Genomic DNA, 22,467 nt, shown 5'->3' with positions numbered 1-22,467 from the left:
AATACTAAAGATGATAAAAGTAGAGGCAATGAATTCTAGTGGATAGAATACTTGTCTTAGAGGCAGGAAGACCCTTGATTACAATTCTTCTGGTACTTAGCTATGTATACATAAGTTGCATCACTTCTCTAAGGCTTGTGCAAGATAATCTACAAAGTCATGGATACTTTTGGTCTACTTGGTTCATGAATTTCCAGAAGCCCCCTACCAAATCCAGATCAAAAATCCAGATTATTTTAGGTTTTTGTATAAATATATCTATATCATGTACATTTATTCATCTGTCACAATGAATTTGTTCAAATACTCAATGGAGCAGCAAATGGATATTTATTAATGCTTGTTAAATTAACTGTTTACTACTTAAAATTAAATTAAATGTTTAAAGTTAAATTCAGTGTTAGTTACGTTAAAATTTTAGTGTTTACTATGAGCCAGACCTAGTACCAAACACAAAAACAAGCAAAAAGGAAGTCAATCTACTACTATTCTAATGGGGAAGATAACACAGGAAAAGAATCTGGACAGCATGGTGCAGATGGGGCCTGGATGTGGGGAGTTTCTGTCTGGGCATGTGATGAAGTCTAAAGAGTCAGAAGCACAATCTAGAAGGGAATGAAGCATGGTCAATCTGGGCTTGTTCACAAAATGGAGGTCCTAGAAAGAACTCAGGGCAGCCAGGTTTGGAGTAAGGAAGACCCATCTTTCCGAATTCAAGTCTAGCCTCAGATGCTTATAAGTTGTGTGACCCTAGGCAAGTCACTTAATCTATTTGACTTAGTTTCCTCATTTGAAAAATGAACTAGACAAGGAAATGGCAAGGCACTCCAGGATCCTTGTCAAGAAAACCACAAATGGTGTCATGAAGAGTTGGGCATGACTATGAACAGCAAAAAAGGAGGAATTCACTAATGAGAAAAAGGAGCTGGAATGGTAGAAATTCTTCAGCAAGAAGAGAGTTGAATTTATGATCTCACTGATAGTTATTCTCTCCAATAATACAATTCAGAACTCATCCATTCAGGCCCATTCTGTGTAATCCTCATCCCTACTTTTCCACAGGTCTCACTCAATTTGCTTAAGGCCCTTCTCAATTTTCCTTCATTAACAATGCTACTAGTAGAAATCACAGACTCCCCACATTTATCACTTGTTTCTCAGCAGATTGGCTGACCATCTTTTTCATTCATATATTCCTTTAATAAAATTCTTTACGTTTTAAAAAAAATTATTCTTTGTTTTGTGATGGCTCTCTCATGCCTACTATGTACCTCTCCATTGCCTTCTGGGTGATACTCTTATATCAGTTGTTCCAGACTCTGGATCCATGTCTCATAGCCATACAATAATATAGAAGGAATACTGGTATTGAAAAGCGAAGCTTTTGTTTGGACTCATTAAAAGAACTTTGCAACTTACCAGTTGCAATCTGTCTAGCCCTCCTCTTCCTGTTCAGTTCTGAGCCCAACTTACTGTACATTTGTAGTATCCACATAAATAATCTCATATAAAAGAAGAAACACAGATATGTTTATCTGTGGATTTACTGGAGATGGCTTAACATTTAACCAGGAGGATTCCCTTTTTAAAATCAATTTTTATTGGCCTTTTGTTTTTATATCACAAAAATCTTTCCAGCATCTCTCCTCTCAGAGAGTCTTTTTATAAAACAAAAAATATATATATTTATTTTTTTGGGGGGGGAGGAAGAAAAATTTAGTAAAGCCAACCAATATATCCAAAGAGCTTAAAAATATGTGCAATGTTCCATACCAATTGACCTCCCACCTCTTCAAAAATATGAGAAGGGAGTATCTTCTCATATTTTGTCTTTACAGTCACTTTTGTTCTTTGTAATTTTGCAGATGTTATCATTCTTTTTTATTGTTTTGTGGTATTTCTCTTTCCATTTGCATTATTGATATCAGTGTGTATATTTCCTTTTCCCTGTCATCCCCATAGCCACCCTTGCTTTGCTTATTTTACTGTGTATCAATTCATATAGATCATTCCATGCTTCCTTATATTTATCACATTTAACATTGTTGTTGTTGTTAAGTCATGTCCAGCTCTTTTGTCACCATGTGGACCATATCATGCCAATATTGTCTTAGGGTTTTCTTGGCAAGGATACTGGAGTGATTTGCTATTTCCTTCTGCAAAGACAAATAGAGGTTAAATGACTTACCCAAGATCCCACAGCCACTAAATGTCTGAGGCCAGCATATGGCATTTCTTATAGCTCAATAATAGCCCATTCCATTCATGGACCATAATTTAATTATTTGATTTGCCTTTTCCCAACTGATGGGCATCTACATTGTTTTGCATTCTTTACTATCATAAAAAGTGCTGCTATAAATATCTGGTGACTTTCTTCATTAATTAGCTGCTTGGGATATTTAGGATAAATTTTTATTGATTTTTCTTCTTCCTCACATTACAATTACAGTCCAAATTACCAAATCTTTTCAAGGGCTCAGTATGACATTAGAAATGAATCATTGCAAAGTAAAAAAAAAATGACACACCTTGAAACTTCAGGCAAAATTGAACAAAAAATGTATTTAATGAAAAATACTACAGAATAGTTAATGACTAACAAAGACTTTTTGACTTTAATTTTCTTCTTGCTAAACATCTAAGCTCTAACTCTGGGTCCTATCTGTCAGAGACAGCTTGTTCTTCAAAATAAGGAAAGACTTTTAATCACCAATCCTATTGCCACTACTATTTCCCATGCAAATACTTCACCTTTTATGCACATTCTGGAAATGAACCAACACTGCTTAAAATGTGATCCACAAGTAAAAGTAGATTTTCTATGAATATTTAATATTAAAGTTAATAAAGTATAATTGAATCAAGTCCTATACTTATAGTTAAAATCTGAATTCAAATGCCACTTTTAAAACTTGATAACTGCATGATCATTTCCAAGACACTGAACTTTTCTGAACATTAAATGAGACCCTAGGATTTAGTCATGAATGACTGAGTCTCTCTTGGTGGAGGGAATTCCAGCAACTTCCTGTTTGATAAAATCTCATTTCATTCATATCTTCATATAAAAACGATAGCACAAAAGAACTCTCAGTTATAAGTTGCCATTTTACTTTATATTAGGAATATTGGATGGTTAAGACAGAACTTCTGGGATTTTTCAAGCATGTCTCTTAATCTTAAGCTTGCAATAAAAAAGGAAAGGTAAGAAAAATTCCATGAATTTAAAGAAAAATCCAGGCAGGTGGCATGGAAGCAAGTCAAAGTTCTCAATTCAAAGACTTCTCAGGATTCAGTTAAGTAGACATCAAGTCTATTGCACAAGTGATGAAGACCTCCTTCTTTAGAAAATTGTTTCCTCTTGGATTAGAAAACTCCCACGAGGATAATAACATTATAAATATGGGAAAATAGAGATAATTCAATCAGAATTAATATAAAGTCTCAAATTTGAAGTTAAAAGAGAGTAGCAAAAGTACAAGATGAATTAGATTGACTCTTTCAGATGAAAAAGACCACAGGGCAGTGGTGTCCTGGAGCCAGCTCAAATGGGTTCAGAAAAGCCAACTATTCAATTATCAATGTGAGCTCTTACATTCAGAAATTGGCACACATGACAAATTAGACCTGATTTATTGTTCTGTTGATTGTCTAGATTTAAGAAAGTGATGAGAAAAAGATTAGTAATGCACATTAAATCTAAAAGTGTATTGGTGTACTTTTATTTTTTCAGAGTCTCTTATTAGACATTTACCAACACAAATACAACCTTAGGGATAGAGTGAACTTCAAACTCAATTTGAATGTTATGTGTGCTATGTGTGTGTGTGTGTGTGTGTGTGTGTGTGTTATGGCAACCAACAATAACAACAAAAGCTAACCAATTCTTAGACAGTATTAACACAGTTAAAATGTTTACTATGAAGTAGGAGGCATTTCCACTTTCCTTTGCCCTTCTTAGATTATATCTGGATTATTTTGTTCATTCTAGGAACAACATTTTAGAGGGAGCCTTGGCAAACTGGAAAGTGGTCAGAAGAGGACAACCAGAAGAGACACTGACAAATTAGTGTGTCCAAATTTTGAGGGAACTAAAAATTATCTCAGAGAAGTATTTCTTGAAAGAACTGAGGACTTTAGTCTGGAGATGACATGTTTAAGGGTGCATGGCAGATATTTTCAAATATTATAAAAGATACCATGTAGAAGACCTGGTTCAAATGGTCCCAGAGAGTAGAGGTAGTCTAAATGAGTAGAGGCTACCATATCATGCATAACAACAGTCCTATGTGGTATGTAGTACCTCAAATGTGCTTTTATGTATCCCAGACATTAGCATTCAATTCTGAAGAAGGGGCGTTGAAACTCAAAACAAACAAAACATTCATGTCACCTTGAAAATGCCATTTTTGAAGGCACCTGCCTAACTTCTAAAAGTTGCTTCCCTCCAAAGTAAGGTAAAAATTAGAAATGCCTCACAAGAGTACAAAAGACCTAGAAGAGAATACTCTAAGCACCCCAATGTCCTTGTTTTGAAGAACTGCCATGTGCCCAAGTGGGAGAAAGCAGAATGCCTTTCCAGGGCACATTTGAAGTGCTGTGAAATTGGCTTTCCCAACGCAATTCTTGACTTGCAGAGAAGTTTCATACCAAAACTTTTTGACTAGCAGCAGTTTTTCTTTTCAGAAACACAAGTGCAAACAAATAAGCTGCCTGTCTGTACAGCGTCCTTTAGAAGGCAGATGAGTTTATTTAAAATGTGGTAGACCCAGGGTGCGGGTGGGATGGGAGTTGGAAAAGTGGCCAACCCTACCACAGACCCTGTAGGAACACAGTGGCCCAGCTGACTTTCCACCCAGCCCTGTGTAAAAGGATGTGGGGGTGGGGTAATGTTTCCTACCAAATAACTCTGACAGAGGATTAAACACATTTCTATGCAACTGTGGCAGATTTGGGTTTTATTTTTACCCCCACAGTCCTTAAATTACAATATCTCTTTTGATGCGGCATATGCACATTGTGGATTTTTAACTTCTAATTTGGATACATTTGGGGCTTTCCAAAGCCCCTTCCCCCTTTGTTGTTTTCTTTTTTTCTCTCTTTTTCACTTAAGATGCCAATAAACATGTCTTTAGGGGAAAGAGGATAAACTGTACTTCTATGGCCTCGTAATCTTAATAAGGTTTGAAGTTTATATCCTAATAATGAGTCTTTTTTTACCACCACAACTTGTGGAAGAATTCTTGTTTTCCTTTAAAGGAAATCATCAGGATTTTTAGGTCTAAAAATCATTTGATTTGCTTTTCCCATGTGGAAATTCAGGCCACTTTTACTATGTTGCATATTTTGAAAAGACAGAAAACCCTCATAGCTTGATTCCAACTTGCTGTCAATAATTGATGAAGATACAGGATCTCATCTTGAAGTCAGTAGTACCCTTTCCTCTTTTTCCTCCCATCCATTTCTATTCTTTTTAGCTAGAAGACTTCTAGTCATTGGATCTCTCTGCACCTCAGTTTCCTCCTTTATAAAATGGGGATAATAATTCTTTCACAACCCACCTTACAGGTTTGTTCCAAGGTTCAAATGAGGTGATAGTTTTTAAAACATATGAGTGTTTACATTAAGAGCCTGGGGCAGGCCAACAGGGTTTTATCCAAATGCACAAAAATTGTAAAAGCACAACAATTTAATAAACTCATTCCTTCAGTCACAAAGTCTTTGCTTACTACAATGCTACATTCAAGGTAGTTTCATAAGTGCTTGTGGGAGGAAGGAAGGAAGGAAGGAAGGAAGGAAGGAAGGAAGGAAGGAAGGAAGGAAGGAAGGAAGGAAGGAAGGAATGGAGGGAGAAAGGGAGGGAGGGAGGAAATAAGAAAGGAATTTCCTCTCCTATTCAACCAAATTTAATTACTTTTCATATTCTTTTCACATTATGAATTACAAAGTTCATTTCAGGACATTTTAGTACTGCTTGCTTGGGACATATTTTGATCTGCTTGATCCGAGTGCCAAAACTAAAGTTACAGCACTGTTGACATTATTATTATAGTATAACCATCAATATAGCTCCTAAGACTGACACAGTTTTCTTCCTAAGTTTCTATTACCTGAAAGGTACCATATTCTCTTCATTATTTCACATCTCACATTTAATGACATGTATGGATACCCAGTAGCTCCTCCAAATGTTATTTATTTGCTCCTCATTCTGGACCCGGTTAACAACTGTGAAATTGAAGTACAAAGATGTTTAGTGACCTACAAAGACCTCATCATTGAGTCAATGGGATTATCAGTTTAGCAACATCTAGGGTCTTGTGGAGTGCCTCTATTTTCTTACTCCCCTCAGAATCATGGTATTTGGGAGGTCACTGAGGTTAATCTGTCAGACTTTGATGACATGACATTTTTCTTTTTTTGGTCTCTAGAGTCTTGTGTTAGAGCAAAGTAGATATAAACTGGACTTGTGGCTTAGCCTTGTTGCCAAGCACAGCTTTGTGTTTTGGTCTGACCTTTCTCTGAAGTTATTGTAGCCTTGATTGAGTAACTATATTGGTGGTATATTTTAGGAGAAAATAATTTTGGGCAAGAACAAAGCATTTCATAGTCACATCGAGTGGCCCTCATAGTTCACAATTCTAGAACAATGAGCAAATGCTCATCAATCATATTGACAACTACTAAATCAGAAAAAAATTATTCTATCCTCTTGTTTCATTTAGATGTTTCCATACTCCTTTTGAGTTTTGTAAGAAAGAATTATTATCATCCAACTAATGTTGAATTCTAACCTTCTACTTCTGAGAGAATCCATTGCTGCCTGATTTTCTGGCATCTTTTATTCACGACATTTGATATAGATTATTTGCTAACTTCAAATTCTGGTGTTTTTTATTTCCTCTTCCAATTATCTCTTTTCACTTAGAAATCTATTCATCAACACTCTAATCAAAAACCTCGATTTCCTACCCCATTGATGACTTGGGACAAAAATATTCTGCCTCACATTAAAAAACTATCTCCCCTTTCAACCAATCTTTGATGTAAAAGATATTTGGAGCAAAATAGAACAGTACAGAACAATAAAATTGAATTGTATACATTAAGAGATTGAAGAAGGGAAAAGCTATATGAAGAGACTTTTCCTGACTGATATACTTGTGCACAGAAGCACATAGGACAGACTCTGTTTTTCTCTATTTGTATAGCCAGTATAATTCTATGACTAGCTTACTGTGTATTTTTCTGTTTATGTCCATATATGTATGGAATCCATGGGGTTTTCTATGTGGGAGGATGTGTGGTCAGATTATATGGATATGTTTGTGTGTGGAGATGTATAGGGTGTATACAGGAAATTAGGAATTACAAACTCTTATGGTTTTATTTTAACAGAGGTAAGGAGGCTTCCATTTTTCATATGAAATCATTTAAGCTGGCATCATTCTTGAAATGCACAACAAACATGAAACTGAAGCCATGTTTAGACATGAAATCCTCACAAACAGTGCCAGCCTAGGAAATGTTGAAAACTATAGGGTCATAGAATTTAGATCTAGAAAGAGCCTTAAAGATCTGTTAGTTGAGTCTTCTTAGTCTATTGACAAGGATCCTGGGGTCCAGAAAATGAAAAGATCAACTGGACCCATTCTTAGCCTTCTCTCATGAGAATTAGGTTATTGAATTTTAGATTATATTGGAATTATCTGCCTTATTTCTATAAAACAGATTTCCAGGTCAATGGCATTAAAACACACATATACATATGGACACAAACACACATATGACTGTTCCTTCTCTCCCCAAAAGAAAAAAACACAAAGCACAATAAACAACCAAATTAAAAAAAAATAATCTTGAATAATTACACTCAATTTGGGCTGAGCACATAAACCATCTGTCCAGAGATTCCTAACCCTAAGTCAGCAAATGTACTAACAGCAGGGCACTTCCAAAAACTGTGCAGTTTGTATACTGTTGAAAACTGAAAAAGGACACCAATATCCACAGATGGGAATGCCTACCACATCGAAATCAACATGGCAAAGATAGGAGGAAATTAAAAGTGTTGACTTCACCAGAAAATTTCATGAATTGATCTTGACAGGAGTGTTTCTTTCCTTATCGACTCCAACAATTTTAAAAAAAAATTTTAAATCACCACTGACTTTTTAGTTTTTCTATTTTCTTTTTACCAGAAATCCCGTGGTATTTTTCACATGACTACCCAGAGTTACAGTGTCCTAGTGATATACATGTACTGTTCTTTCCATTGGAAATTTTTTTACCACATTAACAGATGAAGAAAATAGGGTTTCAAATGAATAAATAACTTTCATAAAGCTACACAATGAGAAGGGAAGAAACTCAGAACTTTTAAGTTAAACTTAAATTTAGAAGATTAAATCTCTTGGCTCACAATATTGTAAATTCCATCCCAGTTCAGTATAATTTCCAATTTTGACCACACTAAGTAAGCACAAAAGTAAGGTGATACAATGTGGGCCTTTTCCCTTTTCCTTTATTTCTCAGAGGGCTAAGATTCTGGTTGTCCACTTTCTTGTCTATGCCCCAATTGATTCACTGACAAAATTTTTACTGTTATATATATTCACCTTGGAAAACTAAAAAGTATTAGATTGATTGACTATAAATCATGAATTAATTTCCTCAAGTTAACTCACTCTGCATGTTTCACTTTTTTTTTCTTTGTAGGATGGTAAATTTATAATCTGCTTCCTTTAGATATTTTCTTTTAGGGTCATCTAATGTTTCTAGAAGGGAAAGAAATAATAACAACCTTACTGTTTTATAAATAATAAAGCATTATTAAAATGTGAATTATTATAATAAATATGTATCATAATAGAAAACATTTATCATAAAATGACAATGCTATACATGTCTTAAAAATATAAATAGGAGAGATGGCTGGAGTATTATCCTTTGCCCTGTTTGCTTGTTATTCTCAAATTCTACTTGGAATTAGGATTCTACCTGTTCTTGTTTCAGCCCCTATCTACTAGAAACTCTTCCCATTTAGATCTACCTATTCTAAATCACCTGGAGCTCAGACAATTTAATTAGGGAAAACATGGTAATATTTCATATGCTTTCAAGCTCACCTCTGACTTCACTTCTTGTGCTACTTCTTTGCCCATGAGAAAGAAAGGTAGACACATGACATCCTCATAATCTCCATGTCCCTCTTTAGTTGGAGAGAGGAATAGCTCACACCCTTAAGAAAGTGAAGAAACTAATAGAGGTTCCTGGAGTACACCGATTGCTCACTGCACTGACTGCTCTATCTTGTGTGTGTGGTCTCCCTCCTCCCCATTAGATTATAAGCTCCTTGGGGGCAGGGGTTGTCTTTCTTTTTATTAATTATATACCCATAACTTAGTACAGTGCGTGGCACATCTTGTTGTTATTAAGTCATTTCAGTCATGTCCAAGTCTTCATGACCTCGTTTGAGGTTTTCCTAGCAAAGAACTAGAGTAGTTTGCCATTTCCTTCTCTAGTCCTGGCACATAAAAGGCACTTAATACATGTTTATTGGATTGGATTAGTCTTGCAGAATAAGAGTAAAATTCTTATTATCACAGAATAACAATGAAAATCTGGTTAATTTGGTGCTTCACACATACAGAAAGGAATGCTGGTCCTTAGGAAGGGGCTGTGGCTTAGCATACATGGTCATAACCAAGTTAAATTTAAATTCTTTGTATTTCTCCCCATTTCATAATTTCCTTCATCCTTAGCCTATTTAACATTCCTATACCTGTCCTGTATTCCAGGTACCACGCATTCCAGGAAGAAAGGGCACACAAAATTGGAACAGAAGAAAATCATTCTTAGCAATTTTGTGAAACACCCTTCAGAAAAAATGCAGCCAATGGATTCACATTACACAAATACCATCTCAGTTGGTAAACTCTGTGATGTTACAGTTCAGCTACCAACAACTTCATTTTATAGATGAGGAAATTGAGGTTCCTTGAGTTTAAAGGACTTGCCTAAGAACATCCAGGTAGCAAACAATGACACATCTGGAACTGTAATTCATGATGTCTCCTTTCCAATGTAATATCTCTATGCCACTGGTCTTTAGATTTCAAAGACATAAAGTACCATATATAAATGTCCTATCAGATCCTACCCTCATGGATTGAGAAGAGTAAAGGAAAGATGAAAATGATGCTACTGCATAGTTTCTGTTGAAGAGACAGCATGAATATAGTGGCATATCATAGAAAAATCACTAGATTTAGTTTCATTTGATATGAGTAATCATTTGGAGCCAGGGGCAGCTAGATAACATAGAGAAAGAGTACTTGGATCTGGAGTTGGGCAGACTCATCCCCCTGAGTTCAAATCTGGCCTCAGACACTCACTAGCTTTGTGACCCTAGATAAGTCACTTAACCTTGTTTGCCTCAGGTCCTCATCTGTAAAATGGACTGGAGAAGGACATGGCAAACTACTCCAGTATCCTGGCCAAAAAAATGGTGTCAGGAAGAGTCATAAAAACTAAAATGACTAAACAACAACAACAATTGGATCCAGTAGGATGAAAGCAGGTTCAGGTGTCCAATGTGTACTGATTTTCAGGAAGTCTTTCCTGTCAACTAAGTCAATGGTAGGAAGGCTAGGGATAGGCTACTTGGAAGCAAAGCATAGAAAAACAAGTAGACATAATCATATTAGGTGGGATTAAGTTATAATATTTGAAGACAGTCTTATGGAGAAGGTAATTTGGCAGGGGGTCTGAAAACCAGAAAATGTAGGAAAGAGTCAGAAGAATACTGTTCCTGAACTTCAGTTCATGGATAGGCTTCAATTCCTGTCTGAACTATGCAGATTCATAAACAGGAAAATAAGGAGATAGAGGTGAAGCATGCAAGTTAAAATGTTGTGACTTAATGAGTTCATGTGGCACAAAAGTTGACTGTCATCATATTGTTTTGTATTATGGCTTATATGGACCTTGAAGTTTCTCTCATAACAGTACTTTCCTGTCCTTTGTCCATTTATCTGTCTATCTATTCATGCAATCCTTTGTTTATTTGTTTGGGAGGACAGGTTGCACACGAGTACAGAACCCATTGTTGAAGAAATTCCCTCTATTAGTATAGATTGGTAACTGTTCTACTACTTATAGTCATAGAGAACTATCTGGGACACTGAGAGTATTGCATGATTTGCCCATCATTTCAAAGCTATTGTATATAAGAGACATGACTTAAAGCCTTCCTAATTGCCCAAATAAGTAGGATTTCTCCCCTGACTGTTGATTTTGCAATGGTGAGTAGGATCTGTCAATGGGTAGATTCATGAGAGTAGGAGCCATCTCCTTTTCTGGTGCTATTTTGTATACAGTTGGAATGTCCACTTTGCTTTGGTCTCACCACTCACTAATTGACCAAAGTTCAGGCACCATTCGTTACAGATCTAAAAATGCAGATAATAATAGTGAAGTATTCAGGAAATGCTTTAAATACCATGTATGGTAATGGATTGTATTACTCTTGATAATAATATTAATAATAGTCATGTCATAGGTAGAGACTACTAAAATCATCTGAAATAAAAACAAGTCATTTAAAATGAGGTCAGTATATACAAAGCCTTGAAATCAATGATGAAAAGTTTTCTTTGGATTTAGAGAGCCTTGAAGGCATTGGACTATGTAAGTAGGGCAAGAATGAGGTCTGAGTGGCACTTGATGAAAATTATTTTGGTAGCTGTGGTTTAAATGAATTACAGTGGACAAAATGGCAGCGACCCATGAGGAAGAGATTACAGTAATCCAAGTGAGATAAAATAGATGCCTGGATGAAAACTGTGGCAGCAGAATTGAAGAAGAAGGGACAGTCTCAGTGGATTTTAAAAATAGGAATAGCATGATCTTTCTGGTTGAATAAATATAAAGAATACAGGAGAACTGGGAACTTGAAGATGGCTCTGCTATTTGGAGAGGTCCAACAGAATAATGTGATAGGAATGTATTTGATGTTTTAATTAGTTACATTGAGTCAGTCTCAGCATTTGGCAATTGTATATCTTATTTACCATTTAATTTTTTTAACATATAACTAATGTCCCAAATGTCAGTGCAATTTTAAGCTTTAACAGTTTTGATAACTTAAAACTATACTATCTCAGTTCCGGACGATGTGTATAATATATTTATTTTCACTCTATTGACCTATTGCTTTTCAGTCTTACTAAGACTTGTTGATTCAAATAAATAAATAAATAAATATTCATCTGCACAAAGAATATATGAACAAAGTGATTAAGGATTTTCAAACAGGACAAGCTGGTGGGGCCAATTCTCTAAGATCCTTGGGGGAGGAGAATCTCAGAATCTCTGTACTGGAAATGGTCTAAGAGAGCATCAAGTGTAACCCATAGTAGGTGGGAGGATCAATAAAAGTCCTCAGTAGGGCAAGTCTACTTTTCTTTTTCTTCTTTTTTCTCTTGGACCAAGAAAGCACAACAATTCACTCTCCTGGATATTTAGAAAAGATTCTTGTAGAAAGAGACATGAAAAATGCCATCCACTCTCAGGGAAAACTGAAGCATAATTTTTTCACTATCTTTAATTTTTATAATGTGGCTAATATGCAAATATATTTTATATTTTGCATGATTTCACATATAATTGACATCACATTGTTGCCTTCTCAATGGATGGGGTAGAGGTAAGAGGAGGGAATAATTTTTAAAAAGCTAATGTTGAATAAAAATAAATTGATTTTTAAAAAAGAAGACAGAAACTCACAGCTCAAGTTTCTACCCAGTTATATTGAGGTTGGAGATTTGCCCCATGAGTTTCTTCTTCAAATGCCTAATACTTGGATTGCATGCCACAGCTGTGGAGAAAACCTCTCAGCCAGTGAGAGAATTGTAGCCATAAATGGAGGTACAACAAAGAGCTCTTCTTGCTTGGTACTGTTTTGGGCACCTGTATATTATGGCTGCAAATTTCTTTGTCTCTCTAGAGACTAGATTTCTGTGTTTCTAAAAAAGCCTTTGTCTCTGCCTTTAACTGTATTGGGCCTAGGGTGGGTAAAAGGGGGAAAAAAATAGTAAAATGATTCCCAGTCTTTTCCTCCACCCAAATGTCAATCATTTATTTGGCCACTTGTTACATTTGTCTTTAGAATCTGACTAAGTATGTTAAACCAACCTAAAGGAGGAATTGTGTTCCATTAGTTTTAATTTTTTGAATTCTTATCTTCTGTCTTAGTATCAATTCTAAGACAGAAAAGTGGTAAGGGCTAGGCAATCAGGGTTAAGGAACTTGCCCAGGATCAACAGCTAGGAAGTGTGTGAAGCCAGTTTTGAACCCAGGATCTTTCATATCCAGATCTGGCACTCTATTGTAATAGTGAGATTTTGTTAGGGGGAAATAATAAGAAGGAAATAAATAAAAATCAGGTTTATTTTTGGGAAAGGGAAAAGGGTAAAGAAAAGTATTACAATTAATCTTAAACCCTAATTTCTATAAACCTATCTTAACCTAACTTATCTAAGCTAAAAACATTGTTTCCCCAACACAAAATCTCACAAATGGAGTCCAATCAATGGGCCGGGATCTTCAGATGAAACTGTCCAAAGCAAGTCCAGTGGAGAAGTGAGTCTTTAGTTCTCTGTTCCAGCTGCCAGCAGCCAGTTCAAAAGATTCCTCTCTCTTCGGCTAGTATCACCAAAAGGCCAGAAACCTGATGTAAAACCTCCAATCCAAGGTCCTTTCCGAGAGAAGTGAGTTTTTCTGTTGGGACTTTAGAATCTTTACCCAGATCTTGACCCCTTAGGCTCCCATGTGACTCTCTGTCACATGCTCCTGTCAATCACTTGAAAGTTTGCATTGCAAAGTCCTTTTGCAAATTTCTTCTTCCTATTACACCATCCACTGTGCAACCTAGCCTCAGCAAGCATTTATTAAGTGTTTATTAAGTGCCAGACACTATGTTAAAAAGCACTGAGATTTTTTTTAAGCCCCAAACAGTCCTTGTCTCAAGGAGCTCACATTCTAATGGGAAAAACTATTTAAATAACTAAGTCTGGAATGATATACACAAAGTAGATGAAAAATAATCTCAGAAGGGAAGATATTGGGAGCTGGGGAAACCAAGAAAGGGTTCTCTCAAAAGATTTGCTTTGGACTGAGTGCTGAAAGAGGCAGAGACAAGGAGGGCGAATATTCCTGGCATGAAGCCAATACAAAATCACAAAGATAGGAAACTGAGTGTTATATGTGAAGAACAGAGGGAAGACCCAGTGTTGCAAAGTAAATTGTAAGATGATAATAATAGTAATAATAACTAACATATGTTGCATTTACTGTGCTACACACATTACAATTATTAACTCATTTGATCTTTATCAAAACCTGAGGAGGCAGGTACTATTTTTATTTCCATTTTACAGATGAGGAGATTGAGACAACCAGAGATTAAATGACTTGTACAAGATCATGTAACCACTGAATATCTGAGGTCATATTTTAACTCATGTCTATCCTGATTCCTGGCCCCTTGCTAAAGCCACTGTGTCCCCAAGAAAAGGCCAGGGTAAAAAAGAGTGTCAATTGTCAAACAGAGAAATTTTTATTTTGATCTTAAAGGTAATAGGGAGCCAGTGGATTAGGTTAAATGGGGATGACATGGTTAAATTTGTATTTCAGGAAAATCACTAGTAGCTGGTTGGAGTAGAGAGATGTGATGAGAGTCTCAAATAGTTTGGTGAATGGAGAAAAGGGTTCTATCCGAGATGAACATATTCGAGAAATGACATGAAGGTAAAAACAATGAGATCTGACAATGGGTTATACATTATAGAATAAGTGAGAGGGAAGAATCAAGGTTGTGAGCCTGAGTGACTGGGAGGTTGACGGTACCCTTGATAGCACTATGAAAGTTCTGAAGAAGGGGTTTGTGGAAAAGATAATGAATTGTTTTAGATATATCAAGTATAAGATATTTCCAAGTTTAACACATTCAAAAGGCTACTGTGATGTGGTGCTGAAGTTCTGTGTCACACACCTAAAGCCCACTTGGACCTTAAGGCATAAAGATCTGCAATCTGATGCGTTTCCTAAGTCTCAAAGCCCACTCCTCTCTTCCAGGAAAGCATACAAAATGTTAATTTAGCTAACAACCCATGAAGCACTCAGTTACACTGGGGCCACTGGACTTACTAAGATTTTTCCCCTTGAAATAATTTGTATTTCTTCAAGAATAAAGTATTAAAAATTCTTAGCCAATCTCCAGCCACTGGTTCCATGTTCAGTGTTGCTGAGTCTGAGGCAGAACAAGAGAGAACCAGAAGCTTAGAAAGTGGTGTCAGTGCCTCCTCTTCCACTCATAATTGCAGAGGCATTTCATTTTCTCTGGCTGTGACCCTGTAGATTCACAGAAGAAAGGATCTCAGAGGATATCTCATCCAACCCTCTCATCTTTAAGGTGAGGAAATAAAGACCTGGGTAAGATAAAATGACTTACACTCATCCAACAAATAATAGACATTGGAGACAGGATTTGAACGTAGGTCCTCTGAATCCAGGCCCTATTGCCTTTCTGTACAATTTTCCCTCTCATTAGAAAAAAAGAAAATAGCATATAGCCTTTGTCCATGGAACCACCAATTTGATATAGGTTTAGTCCTTGTTCCTTTTATAATCACCATTCTGCATAGTGAAATAACAGAAGACTCAAACAGCTAAATTAAATCAGCCAATCAAAGGTGTATTGTAGGTGTATAAAAGTCCTTATCCATTTGGAATGAAGGGCTTTGACTATATAAAGACAAATGATATCATACTGGAAAATATCATATGACTAGCTGAAAGAATCTGACATGCCAGTAGGCAAGTTCAGAATTGAACATTATAGCAACAGGTCAGTAGGGAAGAATTCCTTAATGGGGACTTCCTTCAGGGAAGATGGATTGTGTTTCTCCTCTTGAGCTCCTTCCCTTCCAAAACTGACCAGGTGATCAAATTGTAAATATCAAAAGATTCCCATCTGAGTTGAAATCACTCAGAGTGCCCCCACAGCTGTAATCCCTAATAGCGGCATCTATAGCAGGAGCTGAGAGACACTCTGAAGAAATACCAGGGGAAAAGCTTCAGGCCACTGCAAAGGCACAAACCCTTGGAGCTCAACAGAGAACAAAGGGGAATCTTCTAAGGATGCCACAAAAAGAGAAAAAAGAATTCCAGTACCTTTGAGGATTTACTCCTTGGTCATATATGCCCCCCAAGTTTGGGCTTACTTTTTCCAGAAGCCTGGTTTGTACAAGGCAAGAGTGAGCCCTCAATTAAAGAAGATATTTCTGCAATAATTGTCATTGCTGTGCCTGCTTAACAAATATCCTTCAAAAAAGAGAATTAGCTCTGATTGATAGTCAATGAACCTATAATAGGAGCATACGAACCGCAGTACTAGAAACCCAAATCTTTTGGGTTACCCTAAAATTCTGAGGGAGAAATAGTTAAACTCCTTCTATTGAACCACCCTAGAATTGAGGAAATGGAAATGCTACATTTTATTTGTTAAGATTTTGACAAAGATCCTTCCAGGCTATTACTTCATTCAAATGACACAGTAGTGGACAAGTTAGGGGGGGAATTATGAGCTCATAGTCAATTTTGTAGTAGGAAACTCAAATATCCAGTCTAATTTAAATTAACCCTTGATGTGTTGATATAGGAATAATTTTTTTTCAATTTTTCATTTTTGCTGTAATTTCAGGTTACAAATTTAGTTCAATAAACATTTATTGTCTACTGTGTATGCTAGGTACTGTTATAGCTAATAAATATTTATAGCCAAGCTGTTATGTGGTAAATATTATTGGTGGAGGTCGATGAAAGTTGTTGAGAGCAGTTTGGTAAACCAGTGTCCTTATTTATATTGAAGAGAGGTAGGGATAAGAAATAGGAGGTAGGAAAAAGGATAGTCTATCTCTAAATCTTATACTCAATCTTAAAACCCAAATCCTATACTAAAAATCTCTAAAGAACCCTACTTCTAACTGCCTTTCTTGGCAGGACCTCCTTACCCAGCAAAGCAAGCCTGACTAAAACTACTCTAACTATGAATTAATTCATTATCTAACTTAACTAATAGATGAATATTTATCAATAACTAACTCTTTAAAGAAATTCTTCTATTAACTGTCATTTGAAACTGCTGATCACACAGACACAGACAGTTCTCCAGTTGCTCTTAAAGTGCTGTGGAGAAAAGACCTCAGAGTTAGACCCTTCTCTCTCAGAGTACTGAGAAGGAAAAACCCCTCAGTAACTAGACTCTTTCTCTTTTGATATCTATATGACAAACTCTCAAAAGTAACTGTCAGATCTTCATGACCGAGAATGACACCAAAATTCCTTACTTAAATGACTTTTTTTTCTGTTTTATAGTTTTCTCTTAAAGAGATGGAATTCAAATCTATCTGCTATTGCCTCTTAAAGAGACAGAGGGTGAGAGCCATCTGTTGCTGTGTCTGAAGAAGACAGCGTACAAATTAAAAACTTCCTTTGACCTAAAACTTCTGCTCCTCATGAGACAGAGTGAAATTGTGAAATTCCTTATAACATAACCCCCCTGTGATTCTTTGGGAGTCTAGTCTACCAATGAATCATTTAACCTAACTATTCTTTACTTTATATTTGAAACAGGGAGAGGTAAAAAGAGGAAGAAAAAAGAAGAAAAGAAAAAAAGCAAAAAAAATTCTTGCAACATGCAAGTGTCACATTACAATTATTTACAGTTAGAGAATAACACATTTCTAACTATATTCTATAGAAACAAAAAACCCTAAACATATTAATTCAAATTTACCTTACAGTTACTATGTAAAAAAAAAAACTTACAATAACATTATATTTATATTATATACATGTGATAGCCCCCCTGAGGTGGATACAATATAACCCCCCTGAGGTGGATGTTGATCAATACTTTGTAACCCTTTAAAAGTATATTAATAATTATTATTTCTAAACAGAAATCCTAAATCCTATACCTATACACTTACCTTCTATTTCATTCTATTTCAAACCTTCATGTATAATAAAATCAAACCTTTTATTTAAACTCAAAATTATTGAAGATGTAGGTTCAGTGTCTGTGAAAATAATATCCATTTATAGTAGTCTAGTGTCCTTGCATAGTGCAATCATTCTTGATTTTCATTTTCTATGAAGGTACTCTCTTTATAAATGAATAATGGATACATGATGATTTTTCTCCTATCTTGATCACTGTAGGTATTGTTAAGATTACTTAGAATGGACCTTCCTAGGCTGGCTGAGTTCCTCCTGTTTGGTGAAATTTCTTTATATAGGAATATTTTTTTAATTGTTCATTTATGTTGTACTTTCATGTTACAAATTTAATTCAATAAACATTTATTAAATGTATACTATATGCTAGGTACTGAGCATATAAAAATGTTTGTATTCTCAAGGAGTTTACATTTTAGCAAAGGAAAGCAAAATATTTTTAAAACATTTTTATGTCCATCAGGATGTTCATATATACATAAATGATTTTCTAGTTCTTCACAATAACTCTCCTACTTCATAGAGAGAGTATCATGTTTCTTTCATTCTCATCAGGAAAGTGAGACTCAGAGAAGTTAAATGATTTATCCAAGATCATTATCCATATCCAAATATTGTTATACAACAAAGTAAACTATTTGAATCAGGTCTCAAAGGTAGATTTTTATGAATCTAATTCTAGTGTTTTACAAGGTTTCCTCTATGGCAGGTATTCTTCAATTGAGGTCCATAATTTAGAATTTTTAATATTTTGATAGCTATGTTTCAATATAGCTGATTTCCTTTTAATTTCTATTTATTTTATGAACTTAAAATGTTCTATGATTTCTGAGAAGTGATCCTCTAGGCTTCAATATGTTATGAACCTATACTCTAAGGTTCTAAGCTATCCCTATTCCCTGCTACCTCATCATTGTGACTATAGGCTTTAGCCCACCCACAAAGCAGTTCTATTTGGAAGTAATGGTAGATTGGCCCATATTCTTTCTAACTTACTACTAATAAAACATCTTTCCAAACAAGTTGCTTAGTTCTAAGTTGAGTTCCAAAACCACAAAATGGGAATGTCCATAACAATCATGCCTAAAATTTATTCAAAACAGTACCAAAGTTTCCAGACTTCATATTTCATTAATTAGTCAATCAACTAGTATTTATTATTAAGCATCTCCAATGTGTCAGGCACTGTGTCATTCAATGCTATTTTTAACCACCTTTACCCACCCACTCAAGGGTTTCTGGGCCTGGTCCCATGTTGTTGATTCTAAATAGTGATTCAGAGAGACAGGAATGGAAGGCAGAATTGGATGTATTGGCAGGAGGGGGAAGTCTAGCCATGATAGTCTTAATCAGTTTGTATCACCAAAGTGGGCTTGCTTAGAGCACACATGTTTTGAGATGAATACATGTTACAGTTTAATGTGGATCCGATAATTATAAGCATGTGGCCAGACCCCAACTGTCAACAAGTTTTACATTCTCTGTACAGAGAGGAAGCTGGAGCCAGGGCAGAGGAGTGGGCAAGGGCAAGGATAGCCAAGTGCTTGTCCTGGCAGGCAGTCTGCTGAATTTCTTCTCTCTGTTTTGCAAACTTTCATGAATGAAAGGGAGGATACTCAAGGGCTGGTTATGTCTTAGGAATACCATTAAGAATTAAGGACCTTATATGGCCTCCAATGGAACATACTTCATGTGAAGAATTAGGGATGTGGGGAAAAAATCCCTAGTGGACTAAGGGCTGGGGGAAAAGAATCACTTAGTAATAGGGATAAAGAAAAAGACTATAGAAGAGGAAAATGAAATTTTCTCCCGGGAAAGAGGTACAGGGGGGCTAAGTCAAAACTCAACCACAAAAGGTCAGGCTATTCCAACCCCAGCCTTACTTCTTGGGGCCAAAATCCAAGAAGGAAAGACAAAGGCCTAAGACCTCATACAGGAGTAAAGGTTTGGGCTGTGAGACCAGTTCCAAATTAGGCAGCAGGATATAGAAATACACAAAGAGTTGACTATTTGCCTGACTCAATTTGTTTTAGACTTAGAATTTTTTGAAGTAGTGGTCTGTATTCTGACAGTTTGCTGAACTGGTGGGTCTCCTTCTGATTCAGTCATACCAATGCCCCAATGGGCTCTTAAGGGATGTTTGGCCAAGGAGGGATCTGCTCTGTTAGACTAGCCTTGTCTTCCACTAGAATTTTGTACAAGGACCTGATCTTACAATTTCGGCTATTTCTATCCCATCTCAATGCTGGTGGATAGTTTGAGGCTATATCATTTTTAGACTTGCCCTGTGATTTTATTGGTATGAGGAATTGGAATAAGGAACTTCCAGGTAGGAAACTCCCTCTACCAATAAAAAACAATAACTCTTCTTCATTTGATATCTTAAGATAGCTTCCTAAGGCGCAAGGAAGTAAGTGGCTCAGTCACATAGCCAGTATATATCAAAGGCTGGAAGTGAACACCAGTTTTCTTCATCTCTAGGGTTGTCTCACTATCCATTAGCCATGCCTCTCCAGAGACTGAATCCATGCAATATAAAATAAAATAGAGATTTAGTCATCATCTAGTTAATCTATAAATTAGGCCCCAAAGTGGACTTTTTTGAATAGCTATCCAAGGATGACCATCCCCGAAATCTGCCTTGAGGACTAAATATGAACTATGGATGACAATACTGATTACATTAGAATTCATTTACTGATAGAATTTGCTCATTCATTGACATCTGGTCATCTTTCACTCCACAAACACTTTTAAAGCACTTACTATGTAGAAGGCAATATAGAGATAGAGGTTTTTGATGATATAGTGGAAAAAGTATTGAATATGGAGGCAAGGATATGCTGGCAAATGCTTAATGGCCACCTCTGAGAAAAGGCACAACACTTCTGGCTTCAATCTACATTATTAACACTTTATTCCTTCACTTTTTTAAGCCTAAGCAACCAACAAAAAGGAAAATTAAGCCTTGACTTGTAACATTTGTTGATTTTGGAAGTCAAAATGCTCAGACTTACAATGAGCTGGCTCTGGTGGCAGAAAATATAGCCAAGAACTCCCCCTCTGCCTTTTGCTAGCAACCTTGGAAGAGTCATTTCTCTTCAGTTACAGTTTCTTCATCTGCAAAAAGAGGATAATTCTACTTGTCCTACCTATATTTCTGGGATCCTATGAAAAATAAAGGAAATTATGGATTCCTATTATTCCTAGCCCCTTAATGTAGGGCCTTACACAGAGCATGTGTGAATTGAATTGAATTAATTCTTTGTCTTTAAGGAGTAGACTCTTATGGATCTTCAATACCTCTTATTATCTTTGCTTTACTTTGTGCTATATAAACAGTAGGGGTCATAGCAGAAAACTGTTAGAATCATTAAGTCCTGCTGTTTAGAGGCCCATTACTGGAGTTTCAGCAGGCCCTGAGAGGCTTCTATGGGACCACTTAAGGCAATAGGATCTATGGCAGCAAAAAGATCCTGCTCTCCTGGGCACAACTATCCCTGTCCTAGAGAGGTGCACACATGGTGTGTAGGTGGCTTTCTGAACACTCAATGAGCAAAGAACAAAAGTCCCCATTTGTGAGTTAATTCCAGGCCTCCAAAATGCATTCCTATTTTTTTTTTTTTGGAGGTTAGCGTGGGGTATAGTCTGTGAATTGTCTTAACATTAATGATCTGTGTGAAAAAGAAGAGATTGTTGGATAGATATTTTTAAATGTGTTATTTCTCACTACTCAGTTCTATAAATATATTCTATTGAAACCATGTTTAAAATGAATAACCCTTCCAAAATTTTTTCCCTTAGAATGCCTTTTGCTATTGATATTTTGGTTAAAAATATATTGTCTTAATTCTTTGTTAAGTGCCCAGAAGAGCACGTGCAAAGTATAAGATGTAAGTTGGAAGTGTCTTTGGAAATGAGTGTCTGGAATGGAATTGATGACTTAGTAAGTAATGTCAATCTAGTTAAGGGGTCAGGGAAGGTAATCCAAAGAATGTTTTATGTTTGCAGAAGAGATTAAATTTACTAGGGCATTATTTTTTTTCCTACCGAATTCCTAGATGTTGCTATTAAAAGACATAGAATATGTGTAATACAAATATTTATATCCCAAGGGACAGTTCAAAAAGATCTAAACATGGAAAGTTCATGAAGGAATCCAAAAAGCAAATTCATATGCCAGAGTTTGGATTCTAGCTTGAATTTTGGACCTGCTTTCCCAGATGACAAAGGAATTTTGGTAGGGGCCTTCTGTAGCAAATATACATGATTAGTTTAAATGAGTGGAGTAAGACTAACCTCACAGTTGGAAGCCTCTACAGTTGTGTTAGAATTTGAATGTCTGTAAATTTAGGATTAAAATATTGGATGTTCTTTTCC

The 22,467-nt window shown here is 36.0% G+C and overlaps 1 long non-coding RNA gene across 1 annotated transcript; it reads right to left on the bottom strand.

Annotated features, from left to right (window-relative positions):
* Positions 1-2,550: 2,550 nt before the first annotated feature.
* On the bottom strand, positions 2,551-17,700 carry LOC103102574 (uncharacterized). The gene is made up of 3 exons (XR_467805.3): positions 13,582-17,700; positions 8,691-8,780; positions 2,551-6,231 (listed from the first exon to the last, which is right to left on the bottom strand). It is a non-coding gene; the product is annotated as an uncharacterized LOC103102574 (long non-coding RNA).
* Positions 17,701-22,467: the final 4,767 nt, after the last annotated feature.

This window comes from Monodelphis domestica, chromosome 4 (genome assembly GCF_027887165.1).
Source record: "Monodelphis domestica isolate mMonDom1 chromosome 4, mMonDom1.pri, whole genome shotgun sequence".
NCBI classification, from domain to species: Eukaryota; Metazoa; Chordata; class Mammalia; order Didelphimorphia; family Didelphidae; genus Monodelphis; species Monodelphis domestica.
Note: the sequence above shows the minus strand (reverse complement) of the source record. Positions and strands in the feature narration are given on the sequence as shown.